At 41.6% G+C, this 20,372-nt stretch overlaps 1 protein-coding gene across 6 annotated transcripts in view; it reads left to right on the forward strand.

Annotated features, from left to right (window-relative positions):
• The window catches only part of SORBS2 (sorbin and SH3 domain containing 2), a 377,524-nt gene that overhangs the window by 172,754 nt on the left and 184,398 nt on the right, over positions 1-20,372 (forward strand). For 5 of the 6 annotated variants that reach the window (XM_011959522.1, XM_011959523.1, XM_011959520.1 and 2 more), the window contains one exon: positions 14,730-14,869. The exons of the other annotated variant lie outside the window; for it this stretch is intronic. The gene's annotated coding sequence lies outside the window, so the exon portion shown is untranslated. The remainder of the gene's footprint in view (positions 1-14,729; positions 14,870-20,372) is intronic. 6 annotated transcript variants of the gene reach the window in all.

Consider the following 20,372-nt stretch of genomic DNA (forward strand, 5'->3'; position numbering starts at 1 on the left):
ATATTATACATAATTATATAATTTAATTATACTTATAAATATGATTTATTTGATAAATTATACTTTGCTAAATAATAAAATTGTTATGACTTTATTTTGAATAATTATTACATAGAATTCCTGAGTACCTTTGTAGCTAATTCGAATCTGGATAAGGTGAGTGGGGAAGAATGCATATTAGGAGTTCTCTACAGGACTGCTTAAGGGTAGAAGGAAGGCAATCTCATTTCTTATGGAAAATGGAAATATCATATTAATCTCAAAGAAACACAAAAACAAGCTTTAACAATGGATCTTAAGCAGACTTTTGAATGTTTTTAAAAAAAGAGCAATGCGATGTTGAGGACATCACGAAAAAGAGTATAAACATCCCAAACAAAGATGACCTGACCTGGTCTTGATTCCTAAGTCAAATGCCCCAGAGAATAACTGGAGCCCAGAGCCCAGGTGTGTTCTGCGTCCCAGGAATCATGTATTCTCCAGCTCATGTTCTTAAGTTTGTAGGTCGTGGCGTTTGTTAGTACTTGAAATTTCCAGCACCCTTGTGGTTACCCAAAATAGTGGTACAGAAGTCCAATTTGGAGTCTCAAAGGTGTGTTCAAATGTGTGCAACTGTTTTTAAAATAGGCCAAGTGGATAGATCTTAATCTGTAACATGAAAACAGAGTTCATGTTACAGAATGGCGGAGGCTCTGCAATTTAGAACCAGATTTGGCCACAGTGATGGGCACCGTTGGTGAAGAGCTTTCCAATTCCTTCTTCTCTTACCCAACATTACATATGCAAATATAAGGGTGGCTTGAACTGAGTCTTTCTCTGTCTTTGCAGGTAAGATTCATTACAGGGTATAATTATAAAATTTACCAAATAAGTGTACCCTAATATAATGCTATAAAATGAATTCAGCTGCCAGTTTCTCTTTTTCAGAAGTTTTACAAGCAAACCTTGTATGAATAATTTCTCTCTGAGAATTATCTCATTTCTGAAGTCATTTTTCTCATTATCTTAAATGGTGCTATTTTCCTTTGATAGTTGATTGATTCTGAGATCACACTGCTCTACTTGAATGTCGGCTATGACTCAACTGAAATGTGCCTAATTTTAAACTTTGAAGCACCAAATTTTATTTGTTTTTCTTTTTAGATATAGCCTATTAATTTCTTTCCCCCGCTGAATCCATTCTTACTAAAATTATTGCAAACCTCATTTTCTCTGTCGGTATCTCTTTTCTTCGTCTATGAAAACTTCTTTGTGTTGCCCCATTGACGCTATCACCTGATACTTAAACGAGTCTAGGATTGCGAATAGCATTAACAGCTAATTTAGTTCATCAGGGATTTGAATAGCAAGTCTCCAACAAAGCTGCTCCCAGGCAGAACAAAGCAGCAGTTGGTGCTGGAGCAGCCCTGGTGCTCATGGAACGGACCGGTAGGACCCTTGGAAACTCCTCTTCCGTCTCAGATCGGGAACATGCTGCCTGCACCATTTGATGTCATTTGCCCATTCACTGCAACAATGTTTCTTAGACCCTGGCCCTAGTCATGGCTTTAGCTGTGAAATCATCGTCAGCTCCCCAATTTTCAAAATGTGAAGGGGATGACTACCTAGGTTTTGTAATGTTCTTTCCAGCTATGATTCAAGGTTAAATGAAAAGTAAGAACTATAATATTCGTCCTGAAAGTCTCCAGACTAGGCCCTATTTAAGAAATGCTGTAGAGAAATGTGCGGTAGGAACAATACGGGAAGCCTGCCCGCCCACAATCTGCATTGCTGGATTTAGCCATAAAACCCAAGAGTACCCAAAGTGGAGGCACTTAGGATAGGGTGGAGACAGAATGGGAGGAGGGAGCCTCAGAGAGAAATGAGACGACCGGAATTTAATATAAAAACTTTTGTAAATTAAAAAAGGAGTCAGAGCTCACAGAAATCATAGGTCTAAAGTCATTACGATCTTCCTACAAGGTAAAAAAAAAAAAAATAGAGAGGCTATATAGAAACAGCCCCATTTAAGGATGCTATTTATAACCCCCTCAGCTTGTATAATGGTTTCTCTGTCCCTTACAGCTTATCTTTCCCTTCTAAATACGTGTGTGAAGAAGTTGTTGTCCTTTACATCCTTTTTATTTAATCTGCTCCCCAGTGCATCAGTTCAGTTTGTCCATGCCAGTCTCTCTTAACTATTTTCACTTAAACAAGTCAGGCCTTCTATTCATTATTGCTGTTGTTTGAGCTTTCCATTCAGAGTATCCGTGGCTTGCTTTATTTGGTGTAGATTCACTCAGTACATTCCAGCAACCAGCCACTGTGCTGGGAACTGGTTGTATTTTGTTTTTAAAGGAATCCTATCCTCAAGGAGCCTACCGTGTAGTAGGAGAGAGAGGTAAACAGCAGCAACAGCCTACTGACCCCGTCCTCTGCAACCACTCGATGGAGTAACCAATATTCATGCAAAGTCTCATTTAATCCTCTCAAAAAACTCCCAGAGAGATAGGTGGGGTTGTCTGCTTTTTTTTTTTTTTTTTTTTTTTTTTGAGACAGAGCCTCAAAAAAAAAAAAAACAAAAAAAAAAGGATGAACATCCAGACTGGAGTGCAGTGGCATGATCTCAGCTCACTGCAACCTTCGCCTCCTGGGTTCAAGCGATTCTCCTGCCTCAGCCTCCCAAGTAGCTGGGATTACAGGCATGCGCCAGCACACATGGCTACTTTTTGTATTTTTAGTAGAGATAGGGTTTCACCATGTTGGCCAGGCTGGTCTTGAACTCCTGACCTCAAGCGATCTGCTCGCCTCGGCCTCCCAAAATGCTGGGATTACAGGCCTGAGCCACGATGCCCAGCCTGTCTGCTATTTATAGATAAGGAAATCCAGGCTCAGGGAGATTAAGTAACCCTCCTAAAGTGACATGGCTTGCCATGGGAGAAGGCACGCCTTGAGATCAGCTGTGCCTGGTTCCAAAGCCTCAGTTCTTTCCTTGCAATGTAATCACTGCTGTCATAGAGGGATACTTCTTCAATTACCATTCATTATAACCATAGTCAATCAATGTTAAGTTAGTGTGTATTTGTTTGTAACAATGTGGATAGGATTATAACTGTGCTCCTCCCACCTACTAAAGGAATGATAGACATTCACAGGGCATTACAAAGTCCATTCTTCTCTATTTCTTCCAGGTCATTTCTTTTAATGCCACTATCTTTCCTCTTGAGCCTTCTCCACTTACTAAATGAAGCAATGATAATGCTGTTGCTCTAAGGAGACTGTCATGTCAAACACAGGACGAAGTGATCAGCGCAGATATGGGGATTTTCTTAATCCATTTGTTTGACAGTCCCATGTATTCTTGTTTAAAATTAAAATAGACAAAAAAAACCCAAAACATAAAACTTTGAATGTGATCTACCTGAAATAAATGATAAGGAAATCAAATTCAATATCTAGGTGTGCCCAATCCATTTCCTTTTCCCCAACAGCAAAGTAAAAGTACCTATATTTTTGAAGATCAATTTGCAAATAATTTTTTTCTATGTAATGTAAACAAATTGTAGCTAATGATTCCAATGCGCCAGGTGTGGTTTTCCAGCATTATACTCTTCAACCCTCTTCTTAATGCTTTAAGGTAAAGAACGCAATTCCCATTGCTCAGATGAGGAAAACGAGGCTCAACGATTACGCCCAAACCAGGGAGCTCATTAGGGGAAGAACCAGAAATTTGACTCAGAGCTCTTTTTTCTCTAAGCCCATGCTCTTAAGATGATGATGAAAACAGCAGCAACCAGCACGTAGGAAGCGCCTACTGTATGCTGGTGTTGAAGAGTTTTGCATATATTAACTCATTTAAGCCTCGCAACAATTATGAGTCAAGGACTACTACAGGGCTGATTTGGTGGGTAAGAGAGCTGAAGCCCAAGAAGATGGTGGCAGCCACAGAAGCTGGCAACAATAGAGTCGGGTTTGATGGTGGCAGGTAACTACTGACCACGCTCTTGATCATTACACTTTAACACAGTTCTTGGCAAATGTGACTAGAAAGACAAAATATTTATACGAGACTGTCTGTTATAAAACAGAATTGTTATGATTTATATTCATTGCTTCCATTCATGATCATCAGAAACCATGACACAGAAATGCTTAGAACAATTTCCATGTTGCATGTGTATTTTTAACTTTGTTTAATTCTGAAAATTCACTGGCCGCCTAATCAAACCTGTCTTCCCCTCCATTACGACTGACAGCGTTCACCGTTTTAAGAAACCATCGTAAGATTCTTAAAGGTTTTTAACACTCAAAGCCAATACATTATGGCCTTGAATAATCTTTTCAAAATTGCTTTTTCTGTCCCAAGGACACATTTCATCATTCAATTTAGATTTTAAAAACTCCCTAAACTCCATCGAAGTGACCCTGTTCAAAGTGCTCTGAACAGTGATCTGGCAATGTCTACTGAGAACAGAATAAATAATGCGTTCCTGTTTTGTATTTCCTGTCGATTATTGCTGTGTTCTTATTTCTCTTGACATCACCAATCAGTAAATAGTAATTTTAGAAAAAAGAGTCAACTACTTTACTATATTTACGGTCAAAAATATTCAAATGATGCAGCTCCCAGGGCGCTAGGCATATCGGCTCATTTTTCGTGGCAGTTTTTGCTCCATTGGGAAATAATGGGCCGGAGACTTAATGCCGCAACTGTTGTAAGCATTAGTTGTTGATGTCCAGAAGTTCTTTCAAAACTTCTGGAACTATTTTTTACTAATATCTTAATGGCAGGCCTAATAGTTTATTGCTATCATTTAGCCAGTCTAATGTTGTTTTTAGATGATTGTTTTGGTTCTGTTTCTAGCTTTCATGGAACAGATTACCTCAACACAGTCATTTAACCAGGTTGGGTTTGCGTCAAATAACAAGAAATCCCACGGACAGGTAGCCCAGGGTAAATTCTGCTCTGCCATCTCTCCGTTAGCATGCAGCCCCCTAGAATGACATCTGCATTTCAGTCTACAAAAAGAGGAGCAGAACAAGGTTAGAAAGAAAAGGACAGCCAGGCGCGGTGGCTCACGCCTGTAATCCCAGCACTTTGGGAGGCCGAGACGGGCGGATCACGAGGTCAGGAGATCGAGACCATCCTGGCTAACACGGTGAAACCCCGTCTCTACTAAAAATACAAAAAACTAGCCGGGCGAGGTGGCGGGCGCCTGTAGTCCCAGCTCCTCGGGAGGCTGAGGCAGGAGAATGGCGTGAACCCGGGAGGCGGAGCTTGCAGTGAGCCGAGATCGCGCCACTCACTCCAGCCTGGGCCACAGAGCGAGACTCCGCCTCAAAAAAGAAAGGAAAGGACAAGGAAGCCCTCTTCTCCGGAGGTTTAGTGTCATTATTGTGCGTGTGAAATTTTCAGCAGGATGCCTTGCCTTAGGTTATTGGTCAGAACAAACTGCAAGGAATCCGGGAAGGTCAGTTGCTAACTGGGCGTCTTGTCAGCATTCTGCGGTGAGGAAGACCGAGACTGCAAAATGGATCCTCAGGAGGCAGGAGGAAGTGTCTGCCACACCTCTTACACACTTGGCTTATTTTACAGAGTAATGAATATGGAAATAGTGACTTAATTGTAAAATAAAACATATCAGACAAAACCTCAAACTGAAAATGATCCTCAAAGGAATTCTTGCCACAGAAAGGAGGGCCCTTGCTGGAGGGTAAAAACGTGAGCATTTACTCTGATTCAAAGCATAGCTTCCCGCCTCTCTGCCTGAATCCAAAATGTCCATCACTGCGGGCACGATATTCCTTCTCATGCCTGCCACTGAAGACCAGTCTACTTCTGCTTAGCCCTGAGGGTCTGAACAAAGACTTTGCTTTTTTTTTTTAAACTACAACATGGTTACTGATTTCTTAACGTGTCTCTCCCATACCTTTTAGTTTAGTAGATTGACTTTGCTGGTTAAAGCATTCCCTTCCAGACTTTTCTATATCATAATATACATAAAATCAAGAATATTTGCAGGCACAGAGGTAAACAAATGAGGTTGCTAATAGCCAGAGGTGGCCAGTCCAGGAGCTTTAGCTGCCCAAGGCCTCACTTGGCCACCTGAGAACTGAGGAGATCAACAGTGGAGAACACGGTAGTTGTTGCCACACACAGAAGTAGAGAGGGTCTGGTTAGAAGACAGACAACATAGAAAATAGTTCTATGTCCAGTTGGGGTGGTGGCTCACACATGTAATCCCAGCACTTTGGGAGGCCGAGGCAGGCGGATCACGAGGTCAGGAGATCGAGACCATCATGGCTAACACAGTGAAACCCCGTCTCTACTAAAAATACAAAAAATTAGCCGAGCGAGGTGGCGGGCACCTGTGGTCCCAGCTGCTGGGGAGGCTGGGGCAGGAGAATGGCGTGAACCCGGGAGGTGGAGCTTGCAGTGAGCTGAGATCACGCCACTGCACTCCAGCCTGGATGACAGAGTGAGATTCTGTCTCAAAAAGAAAAAAACAAGAAAGAAAATATTTGTGTGTCCAGTCTCTGAGGGTTTGTATTTGCAGCCTCATTCATTTAGGAAGAAGTTTTTCTCATGCACTTGGTATAAGAAATCTGCAGTTCCTTCTAACTCTTGAATGCTGGTCAACTATCCTTCATTGTTCTTAATTCATCCTTTACCTTTGTGAGTTTCAAGGACAGTTTTCTAGCATGGTGTGTATTACGTACTATCCCTGCTAAATTAATTAACTCTGTGGTCATAGTAATTATGGAATTGTGCCATGGCTTGTTGATTAATTCATTCAGTTTTTTTAATGTCTCAGAAAAGATACATTTTACGCTGTGTCTTGGTGATTTCAGAGTGTTTTACACATGTGTAAAGAATAGATTTTAAAACATTGTCGGGCCATAGCAAGCTTTCCTCTGCCCAAGTGGTAGAAGAAATGTTTCCACAGCTCCTTTCAAATCAATGCAGCAGAGATCGAGCCCTCTCCTACCCCAGGCTTTGACCCCTGCTGTGTAGTCTGTGACACACAAAACTCTCCTTTTCTCTCCTGTTGATATTACTTGGCTATTTGCTGGAAAATAAGATTGCAAATCTCCAGTCTTCTCAATCAGTGGCTATTCGTTCATTGTCTGTTTAAAACTTATGCATAATATGGCCATGAGAAAGAGTTTCATACCACTGGAATGACTATGGCCTGACCAGGTGGCATGGTTGGTGTGTCACTTTATACCTACCTGTCTGCTCACAAAACTACATTATAAATAACCACATAGGGTTTCAGGTGGTATAACTGCCAAGCAATAGGTAGACAAATACATAATGCTCTCAATAACCCCAATCAGAAGAAATGTTTATCAGGGACCTCACTCTACCCTAGTAGAGTATCACATGGTTGTGAAAAAGGTCTAGGAATATGACATATGAATGCAAGTAACTTGCTTTATTGAAATCTATTTTAGAATAAATGCAAATTAAGATAACAGAACACATTATATCCTGAAGGGAAAAGCAAGCAGCATCTGCCTCTTAAGATGGCTTCTAAACCACATAGGTAGCTACAAAGCAATATTTCAGAGAATCGTCTGGGTTGGAAACAGTTGCTTAATTCGAGCACATAATTTTTTGCTTTTTACATGATCAGATACTTTTTATTTCGTAAGTTCTGATAAATATAGAACCAAAAAATGTACTCTTGTGTTGCTTCATGCCTTAAGCAGAACTTATTTAATCATTTATTCAGCAACTACGTATTGGCCCCTGTTGACATTGGGCCAGGCACAAATGCAGTCCCTGTGTGAGGAATGTAAGTAATGTGAGGGGCAAGTGGGAGCTGATAGGCCAGTGGAGGAGAGGGGCTCCAGTCAATTACTCCAGCAAATTCAAGCAACTGAGCCCGAATTTAGAGGGAATGAGGAAGGTGATTCTTTACGAGTTAAAAAAATAAAAGGGAGGGGGGAGTGGCGGGGCTACGCTGGTGGAGCAGGGAAGTCCTTCCTGAGGAAGAGACACTTGAAAGCCGGAGGTTGCATGGCATTCGCCAGTGGCCAGGGAAGGCGTTCCCATCAGAGTGAGCCATGCAAGCCAGGGCCCTGCATGAGGCACGGTCCAGGAATGGAAGGGAAGCTGGAGAGGCCAGAGGCAATGGCGCTGGAGGAAGGCAGTGGAGATCTGGGCGGAAATGCTGCAGGACACCAGATTGTGCAGGGCCTTCAGTGGGCCGCATGGAAAAGGCTTAGCTTCATGATTTTCATAGCAGATTTAGCGACCGTTGCATATGCTCAATTTCAAATGGAATAGAAATAACAAGAAAAGCTAAGTCATGGTTACGTAAACAGCAGAGGTGCTTTTTAAATACACAAAGAATTCAGGCAGCCAGTTTAAAACAAAGTTTCAGGCTGGGCGCAGTGGCTTATGCTTGTAATTCCACACTTTGTGAAGCTGAGGCAGGAGGATCACCTGCGGTTAGGAGTTCAAGACCAGCCTGACCAACATGGTGAAACGCGTCTCTACTAAAAATACAAAAAATAGCCGGGTGTGGTGGCACATGCCTGTAGTCCCAGTTACTTGGGAGGCTGAGGCAGGAGAATCGCTTGAACCCAGGAAGTGGAGGTTGCAGTGAGCCGAGATCACCCCATTGCACTCCAGTCTGGGTGACAGAGCAAAACTCCATCTCAAAAATAAACGAATAAATAAAAATAAAAATAAATAAAACAAAGTTTCAACTAGAAAATTGAGCTTAACAAAGGTTTTAAGAAGTTATTTCTATATAATCTCTTTCAATGATACTGGTCCTTTAACCTTTTGTTAAGATTTTCTCCTCACTTGATAAACCCCAATCCCAGATAGTAAAACCGCACATGTGATGACAAATTGCCTCCTAAAACGTATTTGCTTAACATCAATAACCAGGCAGTAGAAGTCACCGGACACATGATTTGACTCCTTTCAAACAGTGCCGCCCACAGGTGTAAATCACGGCGACTGCCGAATGTAATCCAGATAAGCCCAAGCAAAAGCATAGGTTTAAGAGTCAGTAAGGCGGGTACAGTCCCATTCCTCTGCCTACCTTTCAGGACACAAGTGTAGCGAGCTTGCATGGCTGGTCTAAAGTCACTCAACGTATGGGCTTTAGTTTCCCAGCCCAATGCATGCATGCATTGTTCAGCAAGTGGCATACCATGGGTGAGGTTCCTGTAGATGACCTGACAGATGCTTGCTACATGCATGAAGCTAGCATGAGCTTTGTTGAGTGTGGTTGAAGCAGACAAGCATAAAAGATGTTACTCCAGGCCAAGTGCGGTGGCTCACACCTGTAATCCCAGCACTTTGGGAGCCCGAGGCACGTGGATCACCTGAGGTCGGGAGTTTGTGACCAGCCTGACCAACATGGAGAAATCCCATCTCTACTGAAAATACAAAATTAACCAGTTGTGGTGGTGCATGCCTGTAATCCCAGCTACTCGGGAGGCTGAGGCAGGAGAATCGCTTGAACCCAGGAGGTAGAGGTTGCAGTGAGCTGAGATTGTGCCATTGCGCTCCAGCCTGGGCAACAAGAGCGAAACTCCATCTCAAAGAAGAAAAAAAAAAGATGCTACATCCACTTAGTCTAGCCTTCCTTTTGCTTACAATGTGCTTGACTTCAGTGTCCATCTCTTCTTTTAGTCAGCATTAGCTGATTTCTGTAGGAGAATCTGACTGCTCTTTCAGTATGTCTTTGAAACTCACGCCAGTGTTTGAGATGGTCTTGCTGCCTCTCCCTAAGCACTGAAATATTTGACTAAGAGAATGACACATTGTTCTCCTGGGATATTAGACAATGCTACTAGAATGACAGGGGCCAGGAAGGCCTCTAAACATCTATAGCACAACTCACTTTTCAAAGGACTGCAGGGGTAAAGAATGTTCTCTAGAAAACAATACTCATGGGAAAACTACGTTTACTTCCTTCCTGCTGGGATCCTCTCAAATAATAGGAAGTGACAAGGAATCAATTGAGAATTCTGTGCTCTCTTGGGAAAAAAATTTAAAACAACACTCAAAGAAACCTTCTAAATATATGTGTTCAAAAAATCATGCCCATGAAAGTCCCTGGAAATCACCACAGTATCTTTAAAAAATTACTAAATTTAGCCACATATGGAAATCTGCACAGTTTTTCAAATATATTTTGATTATTTAACCAACATTCATATAAAATGTACAAAGCAGCAGACTTTTCCGTGGCCGTTTCAAATAACAATTGTCACCCTACAACAACCGAATACAGAAAGGTCTCATTACAGAGGAGGAAACTGAGGTATGGGGAGGCTAAGAAAGTGAGCTACGGCTACAGCCACGCGTAAGTGTCAGGATGAGGATTCGAACCCGGGCACCCTGACTCCAGACTCTCCACTCGGAAGTATTATGCACTTTTAAAAGTTTTCTGAAAGGACCAACCAAGAAAGTGAGAAGCAAAGCTGCAGATGGTTTCTGCATACAGAATTGGAAGTTCTAAATGTTACCAGTGTGAGCCTAGATTCTCTCTTATAGTGAGGATTTTATTTTTACCAAGCTCTGTGAAACACACAAAGCTCAGGTGCCGCCTGAAAATGTGAGAAGTCATTTGGCAAACGAATGAGGTTATTCAGACACACTCTTAAGGTTGGCGTGCTCATTTATTTAAGGCCGGAACAGAGGTGTAGTGAGTAACAGAAGGCCTCTCTACTCCAAAATATGGGTCTTTCTCACCACTTCTAACAATTGTAGAGTTATTTGGGTTAACAAGATCCTCTTTTGGGATGGAAATACCCTCTAATGTGGTTTGATCTGTGTCTACTATGCCTTAATGATGTACAAACCCTCTCGGTTTTTGTTAGGGAGGGAGAGAAAAAATAGATTCAATGAATCTGACTTTCAACACTTTCATCCTTTTGTTTCCCTCCTCATCTCTGTCCAAAAGATTATTCCTGTTCCAGCCTCTGAAACCAAACCTGTGGATATGTAGCGTTTAAGAAACTCAGTTCCCAGGGCTCCTGGGCCCACTTTGACATATACCGGGGTTCTTTTAGCAAGGTCCTTATCTCTTTCCTCGGAGCCTGCATCTCTGCCCAGATAACTTACCCTAGGGTTCTAGCTTCTCCAAGACCGAGGCTGTGCTCTGCTTTACCCAGCCTTCCTTGAAAGGCCACACCCGGAGCAGCTGGGACTTCTGTCACACCTGCAGAGGCATGGAGGCCCCCTGCGTGGCCCTGGCTGTGCGGGTTTGACTCTCTTCACCCTAGCACAGGACCTGTCTTTCCAGCACCTGGCAGTCCCCAAGCATCTGCCCCCTCACTAGCAGGAGTGTCTGGTTTCTAGATCCTGGCCTTTCCACAGCCAGTCTGATGGGACTCCCAGTGCTGGCTTTAACCTGGAATCAGCTGTTCACGTATGCAGATGCTTGAGTCACATCCAGAGTCGTTAAATCTGACTCTCTGGGGGCGGAGCTGGGCTACTGGTGTTTGTAAAAGTTTACCTTGTATTCACCCAGGGATGACAGACACTACTTTACATCAATTTCTCTCAAGTTTCAACATGTTTCCACACAGCCCGGGGGTGTAGTGAACATGCGCATGCTGGCTCAGTAGGTCTGGGTGGGGCCTGAGGTTTTGTGTTTCTAACAAGATCCTAAGTGATGACGTTAATGTTGGTCCACGGACTGCTTTTTTAAGAAGCAAGGCCCAAGACCAGCGGTTCTCAAAGTGAGGTCAAGAATCACCTGGGAACTTGTTAGGAATGCAAAATTTCAGCGCCCCGCCAGACCGACTGAATCAGACAGACACTTGGGGGTGGACCCAGCAATCTGTTTTTATGAAGCTTCCGGGTCAGTGATGCTCACTACCTTTTGAGAACCACTGGCCTACATGGCACTGCCCCGTAGAAACAGAATGCAAGTCACATAGGCAGTTTTAAATGTCACATAGGCGGTTTTAAATGAGCTAGCAGTCAGATTTGAAAAAGTAAGAAAAGAAACGAGTGAAATTAATTTTAGCGAAATATCCTATTTAACACACTGTGTCCAAAATACTGTCCTTTCGACACGTAATATACAAATTAATGTCATAATTTACATTCTTTTGTCAACATGCAGTCAATATAAAAATGATATGATAGTTTACATGTTTTAGGAAGAGAAAACATTTAATTTAATCTATTTTTATTTGTACGAGTTTGTGGGGTACAAGGAGAATTCTGTTACATGGATGTACCGCATACTGGTAAAGTCATAGATTTAATGAATGTATCCATTACCTGAATAATGAACATCATACCCATTGAGTAATTTCTCATCATTCACCTTTTTTTTGTATGAAGACCTCAAAATCTAGCATGCATTTTACACTTACATGACATCTCAGTTTTGACTAGCCACATTTTAGGTGCTCAGTAGCCACGTGTCGCCACCATATTGGATAGCAAAGCTTTACACTCACCGCAGAGATGATGGTACTGACTTCCATCGGATGCTTGCTGTGTGTCAGACATTACCCAGTTAAGCGTTTTATGTGCATTTTTCCTGTGAGCCCTATGACAGCTCATTATTATCCCCATTTTATACGAGGGCAGGTTATGGTCATCTTTGTTTCCTTAACGCCATAGCTTCTCGAGGGAGGCCAATATTTAAATGCATTTTCCTTTTGTGGTATAAACTATTATAAGAAGGAAAAAGAAAAAAGCAATTAAAAATAATGTGTCTATCTGAGGCTAGGCTTCCAATTATTACCAGTAGAATTACCATTCCACATTGAGGCCAAGAGAAACAAATATCCCATGTTAGATTGGCAGGTATTTAAGACATAGTAAAATGTGACCATTTAAAAACAAATGAACAGAAAAATGCATTATTCTAGAGTGATTTTTTAAAGCCTGGTATACATTTTTAAAACAAAGTTGATCATATTATAAAATTCAAATTAGAGATTTCAAAGTTAATTTAGAATTTTAAATTTGAAATATAATTTTAATATAAGGTCTATTGAGCCAAAGGATTTCACTATTTTTAAATAGTACTTGAAATAGTAGTCATGTAACCCTTTTTTGTTTTTACATGGCATAATCCTCAGTATTTTCCCTAATCTATTTCAGTGTCTTTAATTGCAAAGAAAGAATTGAATTTGATATGAGCATCTAGCAACCAACCCTCACATTAATTATAAAATATATCAGGGCTTTTTTTTTTTTTTTTGAGATGGAGTCTCACTCTGTTGCCCAGGCTGGAGTACAGTGGTGCGATCTCGGCTCACTGCAACCTCCACCTCCCGGCTTCAAACGATTCTCCTGCCTCAGCCTCCCGAGTAGCTGGAACTACAGGCGCGTGCCACAACGCCCAGCTAATTTTTTGCATTTCTATTAGAGATGGGGGTTTCACCATGTTATCCAGGATGTTCTCGATCTCCTGACCTCGTGATCCACCCGCCTTGGCCTCCCAAAGTGCTGGGATTACAAGCAGGAGCCACTGGCGGTTTTTTATACTGGATTCAGGTTGAAGACTCTCTTTTCATCTCCTGATGGAAAGCCTCTCTCAGTAGTACTTTCTGACTACCTAAGCATTCTTTTTGTTATGGGGAGTAGGGGGCTGAAAAAACACAGGGATTTCATCTATGTGGAATGAAAGCGTTCATAAAAATACTTAACTGCTTCTTTGGTAGAAAGCAACTAATTTTCCTCCCTGGTGGCGTTGTAAAGGCACAATGACTCAATGCAGGCCTGAAGTTGATCTGATGACGCAGAGTATCTTCCCTCATCCATAGTAGAAAGAGATCTCAGTCTTCAGCTGCCATGATGTGAATAGTCTCATCATGTGAAAAAGTCTGGAAAATACTTAAACATTCTGTTTTTATTTATTCTCGCTGCATCTGTGTGCTCTAAACCCCTGAAGGCAAGGACACTTCATTCTGCCCACCACTGTATTCCCAGAGTGCTTGGCTTATAGTAAGCTCTGAAGTGCTCACCAAATAAACATTTGCTGAATGAATGAACGAGTGAATACAACTTCTTAGTTTTTAATTCTAGAAACAAAATGAAGGCTCAGAGCTTGTCAGTCATTGTCAGTGACCCAACCAGAATGATTTCTTCATTGGCCTGTGGAGGCGGAGGCAGGGGTCACTGTTTGTCTGCCTCATGTCACTGAATGGTCCCCAGTCTCTGCCAATAGATAAGAGGTGTCAACGCTTAACCCAGTAGCTTTCAAAAATAGCATAGTTGATGAAACTGGCAATTTAGGTGCGGGCTCTTTTAAGAAATGATTTTTCTTCATTCTTAAGAAGAATAGACTGGCAACAGATACTGCTGACCAGAGAGCACTCAACTATTTCTTAAGACCCCTTAAGAAATAGCAGAAGAAAAGCCTTCCTTCTCAATAAAGCATAAACAGGACATCTCATTTTCAATGAATCAGGTAATTCATATTGAAAACTTGAGGAGTACTGTGTTTCTTTAAGATTCCAGTCAACTTTGGGTTTGTTTTGTTTTCAATGGTGCTGGCAGTTTTCCTTAAAATGTAAATGAATATTTGCACAATGAACCAAGTTGTTGTGGGTTTCCTGGTTGGTGTTTTTTCCCCCCTGGAGTGGGGGGTGGCGATCTGGGCAAGGCATTCTCATCCCTTTGCAGACAACCCCGGCTGCTGTTAATGCTGAAAATAGCTCAAATGCTCTCAGAACAGTAGCACCACCCAGCAGCTGCGATTTTTTCCCTCTCTTACTTGCCTCTCTCTTGCCTTTTTTTCCTTCAGACACTTGGATTGGACTTAATCTCAAACCTCTGGAGTTCAAGACCTTTTAAAAAGGGCTAAATAAACAATCTCTACATGTAAAAGGCCACTGACTCCTACTTCCTCTGCATAGAGCAACAGTTGAACTCAGCTGCCTGTAGGTAAGATTTTTTATTCCGGAATTATTTAATTGTTTGCTGATATGTTCGTGACTAATGTCTTTAAAATAACTTACTTACAGTGGAAATAATCAGGAGAGTTGTGAACAGTTCCCAGGTAAACGCTGTGTTCCAGAATACAGCGGGAGCATCTGGGCGTGTTCGTGGCTGCACATTTTAAGCTTTGCTTAAAGCTCTCGTTATAGTGGCCTGCACCACACACTTGACTCTGACTGAACCACAGATCAGAGGTCTAATTAAGCCTGATTGCCAGAGCAATGAGAGGATCTTTCAGACATCATACTTTTGTTGTTTAGACTGCTTTATTTTTAACTTTCCAGGGGCATTAAAAAAAAGAGAGAGAGAAGAAAAAGATGCCATCCACCTGAGTAAAGAGAATATATATAAGTAATTATTCTTTAAGGGCAACGCGCGAGCTGTGTTGTATAATGTTCTTTTTTTATCCCTGTTTCGTTCATCGCTCGTGTGGAATCAGAGTGGTTGATTTGGGAGTTTTGAGGGTTTTGTTTTTGTTATTGTTGTTTTGTATGTTCCTAGCACATTTTAGGGGACGGTTTTGAGGATTCCTTACTAAGCTGAATATTTTTTGCTAAGTACATTTGCTGGCAGGTTTCTCTAACGTGACAATGTGATACTTCGGGTCAGTTTCGGTGGCTCCCTCTCCCCCTCGTTATGCTTGCACTTGACATTTTGCAAAGTACTTTGATCTGTGGACTTTAACTTCAAACACAGCATTTACTTTGATTGTGGCTATTTACTATGTTCAGTAAAATGTCTCCTTTTTTTTTTTCCTTTTGGTTTAATGCTTTGATAGCATTTCCTTTCAATAATTTATTGGAACTTTAGTTTTCCTCACCGATCTGTCTTCGGTTTTACTTCTAGAGGGACCCCCATTTGAAAGAAAAGTATTCTCTGGTAAAATTCCCCCAACGCAGACTTCATGACAGTTTGTGACCCCTGTCTGGCAGATGTGTAAGAGCAAGCAGCAAATGGCAGTGCCCAGAAGCCCGGGCTGGCTACCCTGCTGCCTCCGAATCTCCATGTGCCTTGGGGCCCAACGGGTGCTTTTTTAAAGCATGGATGCTGAAATCTTTGGAGGTCAGAGATACTTTTTTTTCAGAAAAGTTTATTGGTATCACAGGCTACATGTCAAAGGAAAGCATGCATTTTAACCACATAATGATCTTCTGAGTAACAAAAACAGAGGAAGAAATAACAAACAAAGAAAAAGAAAATTAAAATCAAAAGAAAACTGGAAAAACAAAAACAAAAACAAAAAAACCCCTCAGTAGCCAGAAGTCTGTTTTACAAGTGAAACTTCTGCTGTGTAAGGGATAAGGGATTTCTTAAAAATGTCTTTCCTAAAATGGGCAAAATGTAGCACTTACTAGCCATTCAATCAACTTTGGAATATTCTCTTCATTGTAAAGAAGGCACAAGCGTGTATGACATTTCTTCCCCTTTTCTTTCCCACCCCAAGCACGAGGTATTTTCACAGTCCTCAGCCAAATGCAGAGTTTGACGTTACCTGGCAAACGGTCCCTGTGTGTTGTGTGTTCTGTTGAAGGTTAGGAATAGAATGAGCCTAATCCTGTCAGGAGACTGTTTAAGTCCCAGTCAAGGACGCTAGCTCCTCAGCGCTGACGCAGTCTGCCCCCTGTCCTCTGCACCTTGCTAAGAAGGACGGACGCAAGTGGCCACAGGACAAGACTCCAGAGCAGTGGAACTGTGGGGAAAGCTATGGCAGAGATCCCCCTGAATTAGGAGCAGATGCAATAGAATCTCCAAAATTGGATTCATAGTAGAAAAACCGAGAGATGTTCAGTCTAATCTTTTAATTTCGCAAACCTGGGCATTTCATTGCCACTTTTCCCCTTCAAGTCTACATTATAAGAAGCATGTTAATCATTACATTTATGTGTATGGTTAACATTTTAAATCCTCCCGTTATTTTGAGCCTGGACTTTGTGGGGGGCAGGGGGGTAGTCTAGCTAGAATACTCCCCCTTAGTACTGGGAAGCCTTGGTCGCTGGGTGCAAATATATTGCTAGAGGTGATACTCCAGAAGTAAAATTAAAGGGCACCAGGATGAGATCATTTTGGAGAATGGTAGGTGATCATTCCATTCCCAGGCAAGCCATTTTTTCCCCTGTTTTGTTTTGTTTTTTCTTTCTGTTTCTCTTCACCCCTTAATTTTATGTTGAAACTCTGGACTGTTTGAATGTGAAACTTCAGGTGAAATGTAGCCAAAGCCGCCAAGTTTCACCCGGCTTCCACATGAAAGAAGTATTCTACCCAGCCTTGCACGAAACTTGGCCTGTGTTGCCAAAGGTTTCATGAATGTCAGTGAGTCTGCATTGGAAACATAACCCAAGGCCAGCTGACTTCTGGTGACTTTAGGCTTTATTGTATCAGTATAGAATCTGCTGAACAGGGACAATCCTATTTCCACATCTTCTACTGTAGTTTCATGGGGGCACACCTTTTCCCCCGATAAACTCCCATTTATCTCATGATGTTTGAAAGCCAGGTTCCATCCTAATATGAATATTTGTGGCCGTGGGATTGAAGCACTGGCATATAGAGGTCTGCGTTTTAAATTCCAGCAGCCTGAGCCCCAGTGGTGTGAACATGTTGGTAGAATTCAGCTAAAGGAAGGAAGTCCCAGGAGAGCCATGGAATGCCTTTCTTTGCTTAAATATACCTCTGTGCTCGTGAGGAACAAACAGTAACATTTTGTCCAGGTCTATCCGCTTGACAGTATGCCTTTTGTTCCCTTTCCAAAGGTGGTGTCAAATATATTGGTGGAAAAATAATAAACTTCCAGATATTTTTTTCCTCCTGCTCAACTGATATACTCCAAGGGAACATTGCAGGCATTGAGAAGTTCAGTACTGTGGCTGGGAATGTAAGGTCTACTGAGAATAAAGGAGCCCTCAGTGGAGGCAATGTCCCTCAGAAAAGCATGGCGACCTAGAGCTGATGTGGGTGTTAACAGTCACATGGGACCTGGTTGGGAAGGTGTGTGTGTGTGTGTGTGTGTGTTTTCTGGGTCGGGGTAGTAGCGAGCAGAGAGGAAAAGGGGGATTTGTAAGCTTTGTTCAGAAAATCTATGACATCGAAAACAAAAATGATCAAGCCCAGGATCTGAAAGCATTCTTTTGTAGATCATAGAAAATTTGTGTTGGCTGAATATTGACATTTTTTTGGTATCATTTTTCTCATTAGAGACACCAAGCATTAGGATTCCAGGCATAGTAAATAATCTCCAATAAAAATATGACCCATTGGGAGACATAGATCATTACAGGTAACTCCCGTGAGTCAGTCTCAGGAAGGTCCTCATGGTTCTCTGGCAGCTATGAAATGCTCAGCCACCCAGGACACTAAGATTTGACTTGTCCTTTCCTTAGTTGGAAGATTTCTAAACTCATGTGAAGAATTTTCATAAAAATGAATCTGTGGCCTCACTAAAGATTTAGACTGTCTTTGGTGAGATACATAGATATAGATTTATTATAAAATTAAATTGCCATCAATTTTCATTTAAAATTTCATAGTCACTTATGTATTCAATAAAATAGACTTTCATTAAAGATATGGTTTGCATTTTAGCAGTGACATGCGGTGGATGCCCTACTAGGGAAAGCATTGGAAAAGCCAGCAATAACACAATTTGGAAGTGCCATATGTAGAAGCTGCTTTTTAGCACTAACTTCACTAGTCATAGTGTAGCATTTATCAGCATATATGATTTTGATAGCCCCAGACTGGTACCATGAGCAGAGGAAAGGAAGATGTTCAAATGGAGGTTCTAGAGAAATCATTCAGAACCATCCCACAAGGAAGTTCTCACTAAAGCTATCAAGGTATAAGAAGTTCAGTAGTTTTAAGATGTTCATCATACATAACAAAACAGAAAAAGGGAAAGGATAGGCTGGGCATGGTGGCTCATGCCTGTAACCCCAGTATGTTAGGAGGCTGAGGCAAGTGGATCACTTGAGGTCAGGAGTTCGAGACCAGCCTGACCAACATGGTGAAACCCCATTTCTACTAAAAAAAAAAAAAAAAAAAAATTAGCCGGGTGTGATGGTACACACCTATAATCCCAGCTACTTGGGAGGCTGAAGTGGGAGAATTGCTTGAACCTGGGAGGCAGAGGGTGCAGTGAGCTGAGATCCCACCATTGCACTCCAGCCTGGGCAACAAGAGTGAAACTCCGTCTAAAAACAAACAAACAAACAAGGGAAAGGATAAAAATGCCAGGGAAAGGATTTAAAAAAAATAAATGAAAAATTGAGAATCAACACCAAGCTAGTGTATGAGCAAATGTTTCTCTAAATCATTAAAAATCTTATTTCAAGAAAACTTCATTTGTCATTTAAGAATGCAAAAATCAGTGCTTTAAAAATCTTTTTGTGCTTAATTGACTGTCAGAGAAAATGGAGTCCATGTAATATTTATTTATTTCTCAAGGATATATTATTACAGTCTACATTTACATATATAATGTACTTGTTTTCTTTTTTAAAAAAGTCAGTGTTTGTCTGATCAGGACGCGATGACACAAACAGTGACAGCAGTGGTCTCCCCTTTGCAGCACAGCAAAGAGGATTATTTATCAGAAGCAGATTAAACAGTTATTTCTAGAAGTCTTCTCCAACCGAGTTTTTATTAGTTATTTGGATATTATATTTTTCTCTGAAATAAGAAGTAGTAGAGCCTGGGCATCCCTGCTCTAAAAGTCTGAAATCCAAAATGTTCCAAAATCTGAAACGTTTTGAGCACCAACATGATGCCACGATTGGACAATGAAGATGACGTTAACACTGCAGAAAATGTGCATACAGATACCACGGTGACAATGTGATGGGCTGACCGAAGGACTGGAGCAGAGGGCATTCATAGCAGAATAAGCAGTCATGCGTGTGTAGAAACTCAGAGAGAGACTTCTAAGGCAAAAATCGCTGTTAATGAGGCAGATGACGCTGGAGAAAATCTTCTCAAAGCCATCCGGCAGAATGCCTCCTCATTTCGTAGAGGACCCGCTTCCTGGTCTGTCAACTGCTTCTGATGTTTCTTATCACCTAAAAAAGAAAAAAATACAGTGTACAGTGGCCTTTTACTCAAAACACAGCATCACAGGTGGCGACTGAAAGCCTGCATCGTTCGTTGCTGCTGTTGTCCAACAGCTGATAAAGGAAAATGGTCTTGTTCCTGTGCTGCTCAGTTACCTAAACACATTATTTTTCACTGTATTAATAGTATGTATTTTTACTGTTTAAAAAATAGTAGTATTAGTCTGGGCACAGGGGCTCATGCCTGTAATCCCAGCACTTTGGGAGGTCGAGGCGGGTGGATCACCTGAGGTCGGGAATCCAGCCTGACCAACATGGAGAAACCCCGACTCTACTAAAAATACAGAATTAGCCAGGCGTGGTGGTGTACGCCTGTAATCCTAGCTACTCAGGAGGCTGAGGCAGAA

The sequence above is a fragment of the Colobus angolensis genome, unplaced genomic scaffold (genome assembly GCF_000951035.1).
Source record: "Colobus angolensis palliatus isolate OR3802 unplaced genomic scaffold, Cang.pa_1.0 Scaffold5, whole genome shotgun sequence".
Taxonomy (NCBI): Eukaryota; Metazoa; Chordata; class Mammalia; order Primates; family Cercopithecidae; genus Colobus; species Colobus angolensis.